The sequence below is a fragment of the Miscanthus floridulus genome, chromosome 19 (assembly GCF_019320115.1).
Source record: "Miscanthus floridulus cultivar M001 chromosome 19, ASM1932011v1, whole genome shotgun sequence".
Taxonomy (NCBI): domain Eukaryota; kingdom Viridiplantae; phylum Streptophyta; class Magnoliopsida; order Poales; family Poaceae; genus Miscanthus; species Miscanthus floridulus.
Window position 1 is genome coordinate 85,344,399 of NC_089598.1, and position 13,526 is coordinate 85,357,924.

A 13,526-nucleotide genomic window follows, 5' to 3' on the forward strand; every position below is an offset into this window, starting at 1 on the left:
AAACCTTAGAAACTATGGAACGTCTTGAGGAGTTGAGGGGGATTCATTCTGGAAAATTTCACCATTCCTAGCGTCCCACAACCGCCACAAAATCGTCAGCGGGATGAAAGGCCAAAGCTTTGCGTCCAAGTGAGGAGGGATACCAGCGTTCCATATGCCTACCTCGGAAAGAGCTGCAACGTTGCGAAGCTTCAATTTGTTTCAGCCATGCATGCTAGACGATAGACCCGGCCCATATAGCTAACAAAAATTAGAATTTTGCGCCCCAATGATCCATCTATTATTGTTTGCCCTCTTATGGAAAAAAATATAGCTGCGCTCTATGTATGTATAAATTTCTAAATTTTTTAGTCATGTTTGTCCTTTTTATGGTACCACTCCGATTGCCTATAAATAGCAGACAACACGGAATGACAAAAAAAAAAGTAGGGACAAAATGCAACGTGAATCTTAGGGTCCGTTTGGATGTAGATATTGCAGGCTCTGGAATTGAATTGGTATCAATACCAAATCAGACTTATATTGGAAATGGATACCAATTTCAAAATGGTTGTTTGAATATAGATAGAATTGTCGGTTGAAGTCCAATGTAGTGTCGAATACAAATTATTTTTTGGATGTGCCTACCGTGGAATTGGGAATTGACCCATCTTCTTCCCCACCGCACCCACGACATAGCCCCTACCTTGCCGGAGCGGAAGAAGACGAGGAGTCTATAGTGCGCTCGTCTTCTCCCCCACCTCGCCGCGAAATAGATCTACAGTGCCCCAGCCTTCTTCCCTACCTCACCGCAAAATAGAGCGCCCACACACGCATTGTGCCGCCGGCTGATTTGGGCTGGGCGGGTGCTCGCCAGCAGCGGGGGTAGGCCGGTGAGGGCGCGGGGTCCTCGTGGAACAGATGATAACAGTGGACCAGCCAGAGGCAGCTCCTCGTGGCATGGCTGCGTGTGGGTGCGGCGGTAGGGTCATGCGACAGCGGCGGGTGGCATGCAGTGGCGGTACTTGGAGCAGCGAAGGGGGCTATGAGAAGGAGAGCGAGAGGGAAGGTGCCTGCGTCACCGTCGTCATCCCGTGTTCACCTCCGTCTCTGTCCGTAGCACCGGCGAGCGTTATGCGTGGGGAAGAAAGGGCCAGGAGAGCGGTCCATTCACGTGAATACAGAGGGGGAGGCCTCAGTACTGTGGACGGGTTGGAGCAGGCGGGCCCCAATGTTGTGCGGTATTAGAGATTCCACTTGCAATACCCAGACCATCCAAACAACAAAATTGGGAGTCACCAATGCCAATGCCATTTTTTTAGAGTGCCAATGCCAAGTTCTGGGCCTGAATACCAACATCCAAACGGGCTATTAGGTATTTTCTCCCTGTTGAAATGCGCCTAATAAAGCACCGCATGGTAGCAGATTCGTGTCCCGACGATTTGGAGGTTGCAGTCCTGATCCGCGTTCAGCCTACCGGTTGAAACACAAATACCGCCAGAGGGGGCTGATAAAAACGAAAATCGTAAAAACCTGTGAAAATCGGTTGAAATTTCCATAAAATTTTATCTAAATTTTGAAAAATCTGAATGAAATAGAATCGAAATTACAAGAGGTCAACGGCAGGAACGAAAATCGTCGATTTTCAAAGAAAACCCGCCGAAATTCTGAACCCTGCTCCTGATGCATCCACCTAGTGTAGAGTAGCGCAGTGTGCACGAGCTTGCATATGGGACGTAGCACTCGCCTGTACCACACATCCGCGCGTAGTGCCCACGCACAGGCTTGCAACTTGCGTGGACAGGATGAAGGGCCGCCGCCCATTCACGGCCAGCAGCAATCACATCGTCGGCGCCACACAACGAGCAGCACGCATAACTTGGCCGCCCGATGAATGTGGCCACAACGAACCGGACTTAGCGATCGCTCGGATCGACCATGGGGTACTACGAGCTGGCCACGAAGACTACTCTTCTTCTTAGCCTTGTGCTCGGCGCCGCCGCCGTCGCCGGCAGCGTCCCGCCGAGTAATAACATCCTGCGGCAGGTCCCGGCGGTCTACGTGTTCGGCGACTCGACGCTGGACGTCGGCAACAACAACTATTTGCCGGGGAGGAACGTTCCTAGGGCAGACAGGCCCTACTACGGCATCGACATGCGGGGCTCCGGCAAACCAAACGGAAGGTTCAGCAACGGCTACAACACCGCCGACTTCGTCGGTATGTATATACATAGTTACATTGCTCTTTAGCATGTGTTCTATGTGCATGGTTATTATATATGTACGCCGCAGCAAAGAGCATGGGTTTCGAGAGTAGCCCTCCGCCGTATCTGTGGCGTCAAGTTCCGACCAACTGGTCCAGACCGCTCTCGCCGCCGGTGTGAGCTATGCGTCGGCAGGAGCTGGACTCCACGGTAAGTGTTCTCCAAAACATTTACATACAGGTAATTAAGTGACTGGTGAGTAACAATGTATATGTATCATGTATGGATGAAGAACGAGGGCAACAATATCCCATTGTCAAGGCAGGTGCAGTACTTCAAAGCCACCTGGTCTAAGATGGTCGCTAACAATGGCTCCGAGGCGGTGACCGTCCTGCTCTCCAGGTCCGTCATCCTCGTCGGCATCGGCAAGGTTTTCATTTTCAAAAATTGAAATTTATCGGGGGTCACAGATAAAGAGGATAAACAGGATATATCGGAAATATCGAACCAAATTCAAATAAATTTGAATTTGAATTTAAATAAATTTAAACAAAATTTTTACGAAAAAGATAGATATTTTTTTATCGGCACCTACGAATAAAAAGGATATATTAGAAATATCAAGAGATTTCGGCCGAAAAAGAAAACCATGGCGGCAACGACATATCCGCGTTTGAGAACGCCGACGAGGCGCGCAACAGGTCAGCCGCCGAGCGGCACGACGACGTCGCCGTGATCTACGGCAGCCTCGTCTCCATCTACTCGGCCACCATCACGGTACGTAAGAGCTCATCATCACCGGCCTAATAATCTTGCCAAACTGTTGCCTTTGAGCCAGGCGCGTTTGTCTCCACAATTTGACATGGATAGTCATATTTATTTCAGGAGCTGTACAGGATGGGGGCTAGGAAGTTCGCCATCATCAACGTAGGGCTAGCCGGTTGCCTGCCGATTGCGCGGGTGCTCAGCGCGGCGGGCGCGTGCTCAGACAGTCGGAACAAGCTCGCCGCCGGCTTCAACGACGCCCTCCGGTCCCTGCTCGCCGGCCTTCCCCGAAGGCTGCCGGGCCTCGTCTACTCCCATGCCGACTCCTACGGCATCATGGTCACCGTCTTCGCCGACCCGCGGGCGTCGAGGTTCACAGACGTCTCCAGCGCGTGCTGCGGCAGCGGGCTGGGCGTAGGGGGCTGCCTGCCCACCTCCACTGTCTGCGCCGATCATGACCAGCATTACTTCTGGGACGGGACCCACCCTTCCCAGCAAGCCGCGTTGCTCAGAGTCCAGGCCTTCTATGATGGCCCAACACAGTACACCACGCCCATTAATTTTTAGGAGCTGGTCCGGAGTACAGACGAGTCGGTTACTGTAGTTGCGACAAGAAACAGAAATCAAACCGGTACTGAGGAAATAGTTATGTAATGGATGGCATTAGTGGGTAATTATCACCCAATTTCATGTTTTTATGGAATTCATGGGTCTGGCCCCCTAAATCCAGATTTTTTATGGCTTCATTCAGATCTAATGGTGGGGAAATGTTTGGGTAAAAAAAAAAGATTCAAAGCTGATTTTGGTAGATCTGGATTACTTCGAGTTTCCCAAACAGGCCCCAAGCGCTGGAGCTAACATGTATGCCATGGATTTTACGCTCTTGTCGATGCCACTGGACACAGGCTCATGTATCCAAGTGGTGCTGCTTTTATGGAAATTGTGGGACAACAGGAGCAAAGTGAACGTCGATGAGCTGATATAGATTAGTCAGGAAGTGGCCAGAATGGTTCTGTTAATGGCTAGCGAGGGACAACAGCTGATGGTGAAAAACAGACTTACCATAGCTCCCAACAAGCAAAGCTGGAAACCTCCGGAGGATGAATGGCTGAAAATCAACATTGATGGAGCCTTTCTGAAAGAATGATCGATGGGTGCGTGGGGGTTCATCATTCGGGACACTGTTGGAGATTTAGGCCGTGTTCGGTTGGCTGAAAAAACGGCTGATGTTGATGTTGATTTATTATGAGAAAAAAATACTGTTATTTCATTGAAACGGTACGGCTGATAAGTTCAAGCAAACAGGGCCTTAGTTATTGCTGGAGCCGGTAATGCAGGTTTGCTGTAGGATGCGCTAATGGCTGAGGCGGTAGCATGTCTAAAGGCGCTGGAGTATGCGGAACGATATGGAACTTCTCGTATTCAGTTAGAGACCGACTCGACCCAGCTTTGTCAAGCTATTCAGACCAGTTTCCAGAGACCTCAGCGCTTGTGGCAACATCTTTAAGCTTATTCGTGAGCCCCTGCGTAAGCATTTTGTTTGTCTTAATGTTGTTCATATACTCAGAGTCTGTTACTCGTCTGCGCATGAGCTAGCCAGATTTGGCAATGGTTGGGAACCAACGTGGACGGATGGTCTCCCGGATTGTGTAAATATTTGTGTGGATCACGACTTAGCTGAGCACAGGTTCAGTAATATACGCTCATAGAGCCGAAGCTTGAATCAAGAAAAAATGTATGAGCCAGCGTCCTGCCATCCTTGGAGTCCTCGTCTCCTTTAGATATGAGTCGAACTCCACGCCTAGTTGCCCACTTCGTTGTGAAATTAGGTGTTGTTCTGGTTGTGGAGTCTTAGAACGAAGAAAAAGGAATGAGCCACATACACATGGGTCCCACGCAATCACGGGAGGGAAAGTGGAAGAAAATTTTCTCAATCTATAGGGAAATTATTTCCTTCCCAGAGAGCAGTTACTTTCATGTGTATATCTCTATATTTATAGCATATATGGCCCGACGAAGTATATGCAGATAAAGTATATCATCATACTAGACCATCTAGGGTACCATGTATGACAAATATATATATATATATATATATATATATATATATATATATATATATATATATATATATATATATATATATATATATATATATATATATATATATATATATACTTAGAGTATATGGTTATACTTATTTTATATGTTACTATCATAGTATTATATAATATATTAAAAAATATATGCTCTTTTAAAAAAAATTCACATAGTAAAGATCTGAAGTGTCTTAATATTAGTACGTTAACATACTTAAACTGATAAATAAGTATGTACACATACGCAACGTGATTTATTAATTATGGGAGTAACTACCCCTGAGAGTATATAAAATACACTATATATATATATATATATATATGGAAAGTATATTCAGTAGGCAGCTACAAAATAAGTTAGTATGTAGCTACCTTCATTTACGATAATTTTATATACTAATTTATGATAATGTCAATACATATTTACGATAGTTAGGTTACTATAACATATGGGAATATTTATCATAACGTTATAGTAAACCATTTAGCAAGGAGTTACTATAATCTTGTAAATTAATATAGTAATTATCGTAAGTCAAAGTGGCTACAGAATAAGTTATTTTGTAGTCAGTTACAAGGTAGTGTATATATATATATATATATATATATATATATATATATATATATATATATATATATATATATATACTCCCTCCAGTTCTCTAAAGCAAGTCGTTTTGGACATCGACACGGTCTTTAAGAAACGACTTTAACTGTAACTTTTTGCTATAAAATATAGTCAATATATACTTTTATGAAACTGCATTTCAAGATGAATCTACTTACATCACTTTCATATTTTTAAACTCAACCCAAAAGAAATTATTTGTAGTCAAAGTTTAAAATATTTGACTTGACATCCTCAAAACGACTTGCTTTAGAGAACTATATATATATATATATATATATATATATATATATATATATATATATATATATATATCCTATAATCTAAATCTAGTATTCTCAATCTTCTATACCAAGAGTTTTTAGGCATCGTATACCAAATTTTTTCATCACACTATAAAAGAGCAAATAATTTGTGAAAGCTATCCTTCTATAATAACCGTTCGATCTATGCGATGTGTTATATGAGCCCTCCGTCGTATGTGATCTTACTCTTTCTCTATAACAACCGTTCGATCTTCACGTCATGCTATACGAGCCTTTGGTCTTCTATGATCTTATATCTAAGATGTAAGACTCCTATTCAATTAAAAAAATACGTCTACTAGAGTTCATATGTTCCACGTCTCTTGGTTTGGCCCCGAAACGGCGCCTGCCCGGAAACCGTGATGTAACTTCCAACATCGTCCTCCTTCGTCCGTATAAGTATCGCCCTATGCGCCAAATCAATTAGCCTTTTCTCTCATGTCGAAACCGAACTCCAACTCCTGGCATCGCTTCAAAACTGCTCTTCGTCGCTCTTACAGCTTTCTGAAACCAGGACGCGTGGCATGGGGAGGCAAGCGTCCAGCCGACGGGGAGGAGCGAAGAGGATTTACAATGCTGTTGTTAATGGTTTGATTGCCGAGAGAAGAGACTAGATCCAGCTACTTTTGCTCCCAATGTTTGGTCATCGGACAGAACAGGAGCAAGCCTTGCTTGCTTTTCTAGGCTACTCGCCGAGTCACCGGTAAAAGATACATGAAAAGCAAGGAGACGTGAGCATTGATAAATCTCTAAACCTCTTGTTTTAATAAGAGTTACATGTACAAAGTATAAATTGAAATATATGACACACTACGTCAGATTTGGACATCACTGCCGGCCTCATCACTGCCGGATTTGTGACAACCAGCAGTGACGTACCTTCACTGCTGGTTATGAGCTCGAAAATAATAAAAATGATTGGGACTGGACTAAAACCGACAGTGAAGGACTACTTCACTGCCGGTTTGTGGCTTGAACCGGCAGTATTTTGGCGGCCACTCATCACTGCCGGTTTAAGCCAAAAGCCGGCAGTGATTAGGTTTGATCACTGTCGGTTCTAGCCAAGAACCAACGGTGATAAGCCTACAACACAAAAAGGTTATAGCCGTCCTCACCTTCCTCCTCTCTTCCATCCCGATAACAGAGACGCACGTTTGGGCCCTTCCCTCTATTGTCGCGGCTGCTCTTCACCATGAAGCTAGCGCTTGGATTTTGAAGAATGGCTTGATCTTTTTGCTTTAAGGTTAGTAACAAGCATCCACTCCTTTGATTTTGTTGCTTAATTAGCTTCGTTTTGATGGCTACATTGATTGATTCTCATTCTAGTTCTTTCTCCATTCTAGAGAGCACTTTTCCATTTGGACATTTGTGCAAGGCTTAAATTATGGTGAATTCACATCATCCAAAAGGTTGGTGTCTATAAACACATTTAAATTCCTAGCTAATTATTCCACGGTGGTCAAGATCATCATTGTTAGTATGTGGTGCTATAATTAGTTCTTAGAAGTAGAGTAGAATAGATGTTCTTCATTATTGTACAATAATTGTTTTTTACTATGACTTTCAATTTACAGGCCCGGAGCTACCAATTTCAATTTTTTAATAATTTATGTACAATAATGTTTTCCAAAAATGGTAATTTCGAGCTACAATTGTTGTTCATGAAGCTCGATTTCTTATTAATTTTTTGTAATTATTGTCTCAGTATTTTTTTATGCAGAGATGGATCAAGAGTGGATACATCTGTCCCGAACGGACAAGCGGTACATGCATGGCGTCAGCCAGTTTATCACCAATGCCAAAGCCCATGTTGGGAATGGAAACCGTGTCTTCTGTCCATACAAAGATTGCAAGAATCAAAGAAACTTTCATCAAATTGAGTCTATACGATCGCCCTTGATTACCAGGGGGTTCATGTCAGACTATACGATATGGACTATGCATGGTGAGGTTAGTGTGAATGTTCTGTAGGAAAACATTGATGATATGGACATGCCTGATGTAGCCATCCACGATGCTGACGAGGAACCCGGTGTCAATGCAGAACCTATGGCCATAGTTAATAATGTGTTTAGAAACACGCTAGCTGACAACACTGAGGATAACGATGGCATTTCTCAGCTGCTACGTAATATAGAGACCGGATGTCTTAGTGAAAGACAGCTGAGAAAGCTAGAGAAAATGAGACAAGATGGTAAAACACCATTTTATAGGAATTGTCCAATGAGCAAACTGGAAGCCGACATCATGTTGTTAGAGTTCAAATCAACAAACGGATTGAGCGATAAAGGCTTCGATCAGTTGTTAGGTATAATAAGGAAAAGGCTCCCAGAAAAAAAACTAGTTGCTAGAAAAGACATACTTGGCCAAGCAAATGATCTGCCCCATCGGCCTCGAGGTTGAAAAAATCCATGCGTGTTCCAATGATTGCATATTATACAATGGAGAAAAATACAAAGACTTGGACAAGTGCCCCAAGTGTGAAGCTCCACGGTACAAGGAAGGGCCGTCAGATGAGGGTACCAAGACCAGAGGAGGTCCTGTAAAGGTCGTTTGGTATTTCTCTATAGCTCCTCGGGTGCATAGGCTATTTGCATGTGCAAAGTGAGCCAAGATGTTGCGCTGGCATAGCGAAGAGCGTAAGAAAGATATAATGATGAGGCACCCTGCCGATGGGCATGACTGGAGGACTATCAATACTATGTTCTATAAGGACATCGGTGGAGAGCTAAGACACCTTTGGTTTGCTTTGAGCACAGATGGGATGAATTCTTTCGACTAGGTTAGAAGCAATCATAGCACCTAACCAGTGACGATGTGTATATACAACCTTCCACCTTGGGTCTGTATGAAGCGGTCGTATATCCAGATGCCACTACTGATCCAAGGGCCAAGACAACCTGGGAATGACATCGATGTGTTTCTGGAACCAGTGATCGATAAACTAGTGGAGATGTTTGAAAAGGGTGTGCCGGATGTTTGGGACAAGTACAAAAAGGAATATGTCACGATCAAGGGAGTACTTATCGCTACAATCACTGACCTGCCAGGTCGAGGTTCGTTGTCCGGAGAGAAGACAAAAGGCTATACTGGATGTGTTGAGTGCTTGGACAACACCAATACGGTAAATCTGCCAAATAACTCAAAGATAGTTTATATGGGATACCGTAGGTTCCTACCTAAGGATCACCCTTACCGTAGGAATAGAAAAGATTTCAACGGTACTATTGAGAAACGCTTAACTCCAAAATATCGAGATGGGCCTACGATACTTCGAGAACTCAACAAACTGGAGGTTGTCCTTAGAAAGAGGGACAATGCAGTAGCAGCGTCTGATGGGAGTGTTTGGAAGAAAAAATTAGTTTTCTAAAAACTATCTTACTGGCCATTTCTAAGTGTACACCACTGTCTTGATCCTATGCATATCACTAAAAACGTGTATGCTAACACTCTTAACACCTTGATGGACACCGGGGGGACATGGAAGGATTCACTAGCCACATGCCTGGACATGCAACACTTGAGAATCAGGAAGGAGCTGCATCCCATGGAGCTAGAGAATGGCCAGTTCGAACTTCTGATTGCATCATGGACATTGAAGAAGGAAGAAAAGTGTGCGCTTATTTCTTTCTTCAATGAACTCAAAGTGTCGACGGACTACTGTGCGAACCCGAAGAGGCTAGTGAACATGAGAGAACTCAAGTTCAACTATGGCCCTATGAAGGCCCATGACTGTCATGTCATTATGACTCAGCTGCTCCCTGTTTCCCTGCGTGGTATCCTTCCCCCAAAGGTCCGCTCCTCAATCATAAAGCTTTGCTCGTTCTTCAACGCATTCTCAAAAAAGGTCATTGATGTGTCCACGCTAGAGCAGCTGCAGCGGGACATGGCCGAAACTCTCGTTAGGCTTGAGATGCATTTCCCGCCGACTTACTTTGATATCTTATTGCATCTGCTCATTCATCTTGTTGACCAAATTAGAGCCCTTGGCCCAATGTACCTGCATCAGATGTTCCCTTTTGAAAGATTGGTGAAAGTTTTTAGGAGGTATGTTAAGAACAGATTCAGGCCAGAAGGGGGCATGGTTGAAGGATGGTCAACGAAAGAGGCCATTGAGTTCTGCACATATTATTTAGACATCAAAAGGGTCGAAGTTCTAGAATCTCGTCATGAGGGAAGACTATGTGGCAAAGGAACGATCGCGGAGAAATTTGTTATAGTAGATGACCCTGTTTCTTTCAGACAGGCATAGTTCGCTGTTCTCCAGCAAGCTGAGGGTGTGATGCCATACATTGATGAGCACAGGCAATCACTACAAACTCTGTATCCGAGTAGATCATAGGCTTAGCTAGATAAAAAACATAAGGAGGAATTTGTCAACTGGTTGCGATGTCGCTTGCTTGGAATAAAGTTAGGTAATCAACTGGATGCCTTAGCCAAGGGACCTTTGAGTATATATCTTAAGTACCAAGGGTATGAGATCAATGGATTCACATTTTACACAAAAAAGCAAGATGGAAAGAGCACCTACCAAAATTGTGGTGTTCATTTTGATGCTCACGACGAAAACGGCAACGTGCAGGCGACATACTATGGTTTCATAGAGGAGATATGGGAGCTAGCCTACGGTCTGTTGAAGGCAGCTCTTTTTCGCTGCCAATGGATCTGGCTCAAGGAAATCAACACTAACAGCGAAAGGTTCACTACCGTTGATCTCACTAAAACCGCATATAGAGACGACCCCTTCGTCCTTGCAAGAGATGTTATGCAAGTCTTCTATGCAAAGGACAACAAGACAAAAGGAAGGCTAAAAGTAGTCCTAGAAGGGAAAAGGAAGATTGTCGGTGTTGATGGAGTGACGGACGAAGAAGACTACATGGGCTATCAGAAAATGCCTCCATTCGAGACGAACGTACCCCTACCTATCCTTCAAGAGGGTGACGAACCAGCTTACATACGGCTTGATCACAATGAGGCCCTCATTGTTGATGCACCTAAATATAGTTAGATTATTATTAACTATGTAATCATTATGCAGACGTTGTATCTGTAATTCGCACTGAATATCTAATTTATATTTTATGTGCATCTCTATAATTTAATTATTGACTATGTAATCAAATATTGAGATGATGTTCACAAACACTATTATTTGATAAATAGACCATTAATTAATTATCATAAAATTAAATAATAAAGACACAAATTTTTGTGTTATTTTAGAATATGAACTAACTGCATTATTTCTATTAATAAATAAATAAAGAAAAGCAAACTAATCAAACTCTCTATCCTAGCTCAGCGGTTAAGGCCGTGCACTCTGTACGCTGAGACCCGCGCTCGAATCCTAGGCGGGCCAAACTTTTTTGATTTTGTATTTATTATTTAGTAGTGCATTACGATGGGATAAAAGAAAATGAACAACTAATTCTAACGTAATCCCTATTCTAGCATAGTGGTTAAGGCTCCAAGCTAAGAACCTCGAGACCTGGGTTTGAATCCTAGGCTTGGGATTTTTTTATATTTTTTATAAAAATGCCGTGAGATAGTGATTTTTTTTATATTTTCTTACTAAAATGCTGCGATGGCGGCAGGTCCCTTCACTGTCGGTTTTGGTTTTAAAATCGACAGTGATAGCACTGCGATGGTAGGCTCCAAACCGACAGTCATTTTTTTATATTTTTTACTAAAAGGCTGCGATGGCGGCAGGGCCCTTCATTGCTGGTTTTGGTTTTAAAACTGGCAGTGATAGGTTCTATCACAGTCGGTTGCTCGAACCGACACAAAAGGCCCCATTCACTATCGGATTTTAAACTAAAACCGATAGTGATGTGTAGATGCTCCTCACATGCCAACAGTGCTCCCACTGACCACAACAGTAGAAAAATTGCTCCCACCTACCCCGACAACTTTAGTTCAGAAACAAAAATGTACCATGAATGCTAGCCCCCTATAAAATGGCCCTCGGCCAGGAGCTAGCCTCTCCATGCATGTTGATATCAGCCATGCCTTATCAGCCATGATACAATGTTTTCCTCTCACAACAAACCACAGATATCATTATGTGTCGTAGTCCACCAAAATGGTGCACACAAGAGGTACTAGAAGAATGCTACTGAAGATAGAGCAATACCGAAGATTGGAGATGCCACGAGGTTCATAGAGCCATCCGCTGCGGTGCGCATCTGAAGAAAGGTCATGTACAGACAAGGCGAATTCATCGATACCACCTTGTCATCTCCAACCGATATAGCTTGTAGACCACCTCGGTGCTGCTGTTTGCCCCTAGTTGGTGCTAGAAGAATGCTACTGAGGTGGTTACATTATAATGTGTTGATACACATTGATTGTAACATTGACCTGTACGTAAATAGGTCTTTGTTATCGTATATGTAATTTTAGTGTAAGGTCTTTGTTATAGTATATGTAATTTATTTCTAATATTTTTGTTATTTTTTGATGTATTTCATTACTATCTAAATAAATATATCATTGTTGTTAAAACTTTCCCACTGTACTATCTAAATAAATATATCCTTTACATATATGCACCTTCACTATCGGTTCTACTTACACACCGGCAGTGATATCAACTTTCACTGTTCGTTCTATTTAAAAATTGACAGTGATATTAACTTTCACTGTCGATTCTACTTAAAAACCGGCAGTGATGTCCATGCCCCCTATATAAAACAAACCACCAGCCACATACATCGATCCCACCCACCCACGAACTCTCACGGTCTCATTTCTCACGTTTCACTCTCACTTCTCAAGAAATCCACTCTCTCTCTATGTGATTTGGTCATGGCTCCTACATTTTTCAATGGTATTGATATGTTGTCTTCTCCACTATTCTATCTATATTCATTTGATCTATATTTATATTCATGTTTATTTGCATTCTATATTTATATATATTCTTATTCCTTGCATTCGATCTATATTTAATTATGTTGCCACATTTTACTTGGAAGAATTTTTTTGTGCATATATTTTATGTTCATATTTTTTTGACATTTTATCGATTAGGTGGTATGCACAACAGACCTCCCCCATCACAAGAACCAGGTTCCCACCCTGATGATGAGCCATTCGCTCCTAATGTGGCCATTCCACGGTTCCCTATTCCAGCTATTGTATGAAATATTTTTCTAACATCTTTTGTTTTTTTATGCTAACAAATAAGTGTAATTAGTTTAATATCATTGTTGTATACATATATGTCGCAGACTATATCCCCAATAGATTGGCTTCGAACAGCACTTAGCTGGTTCTTAATCTCGGACATCGTCGAGAACACGACATCTAATGCAAGTGGTCGGCTATGAACGTGTGAACTCAGTGTTTCCATCCCTTTGAGGGGTGCAAATCATCGGAATCATATCCACAAGACTAGGAGACAGAGCCCGGATGTGATAAGCACCCAATTCAGTGCCATGCGCATCTGTTTAGATGCACTTCGATGTGTTTGCTATTATGTGCTTGATTTCTCGCACTTCAAGACACTTGCTTTAAATGCTGGTGATATCCCCATCCCGTAAGC

General features: G+C 42.8%; 1 pseudogene; it reads left to right on the forward strand.

Annotated features, from left to right (window-relative positions):
• Positions 1-1,742: 1,742 nt before the first annotated feature.
• On the forward strand, positions 1,743-4,139 carry LOC136526301 (GDSL esterase/lipase At4g28780-like; annotated as a pseudogene).
• Positions 4,140-13,526: the final 9,387 nt, after the last annotated feature.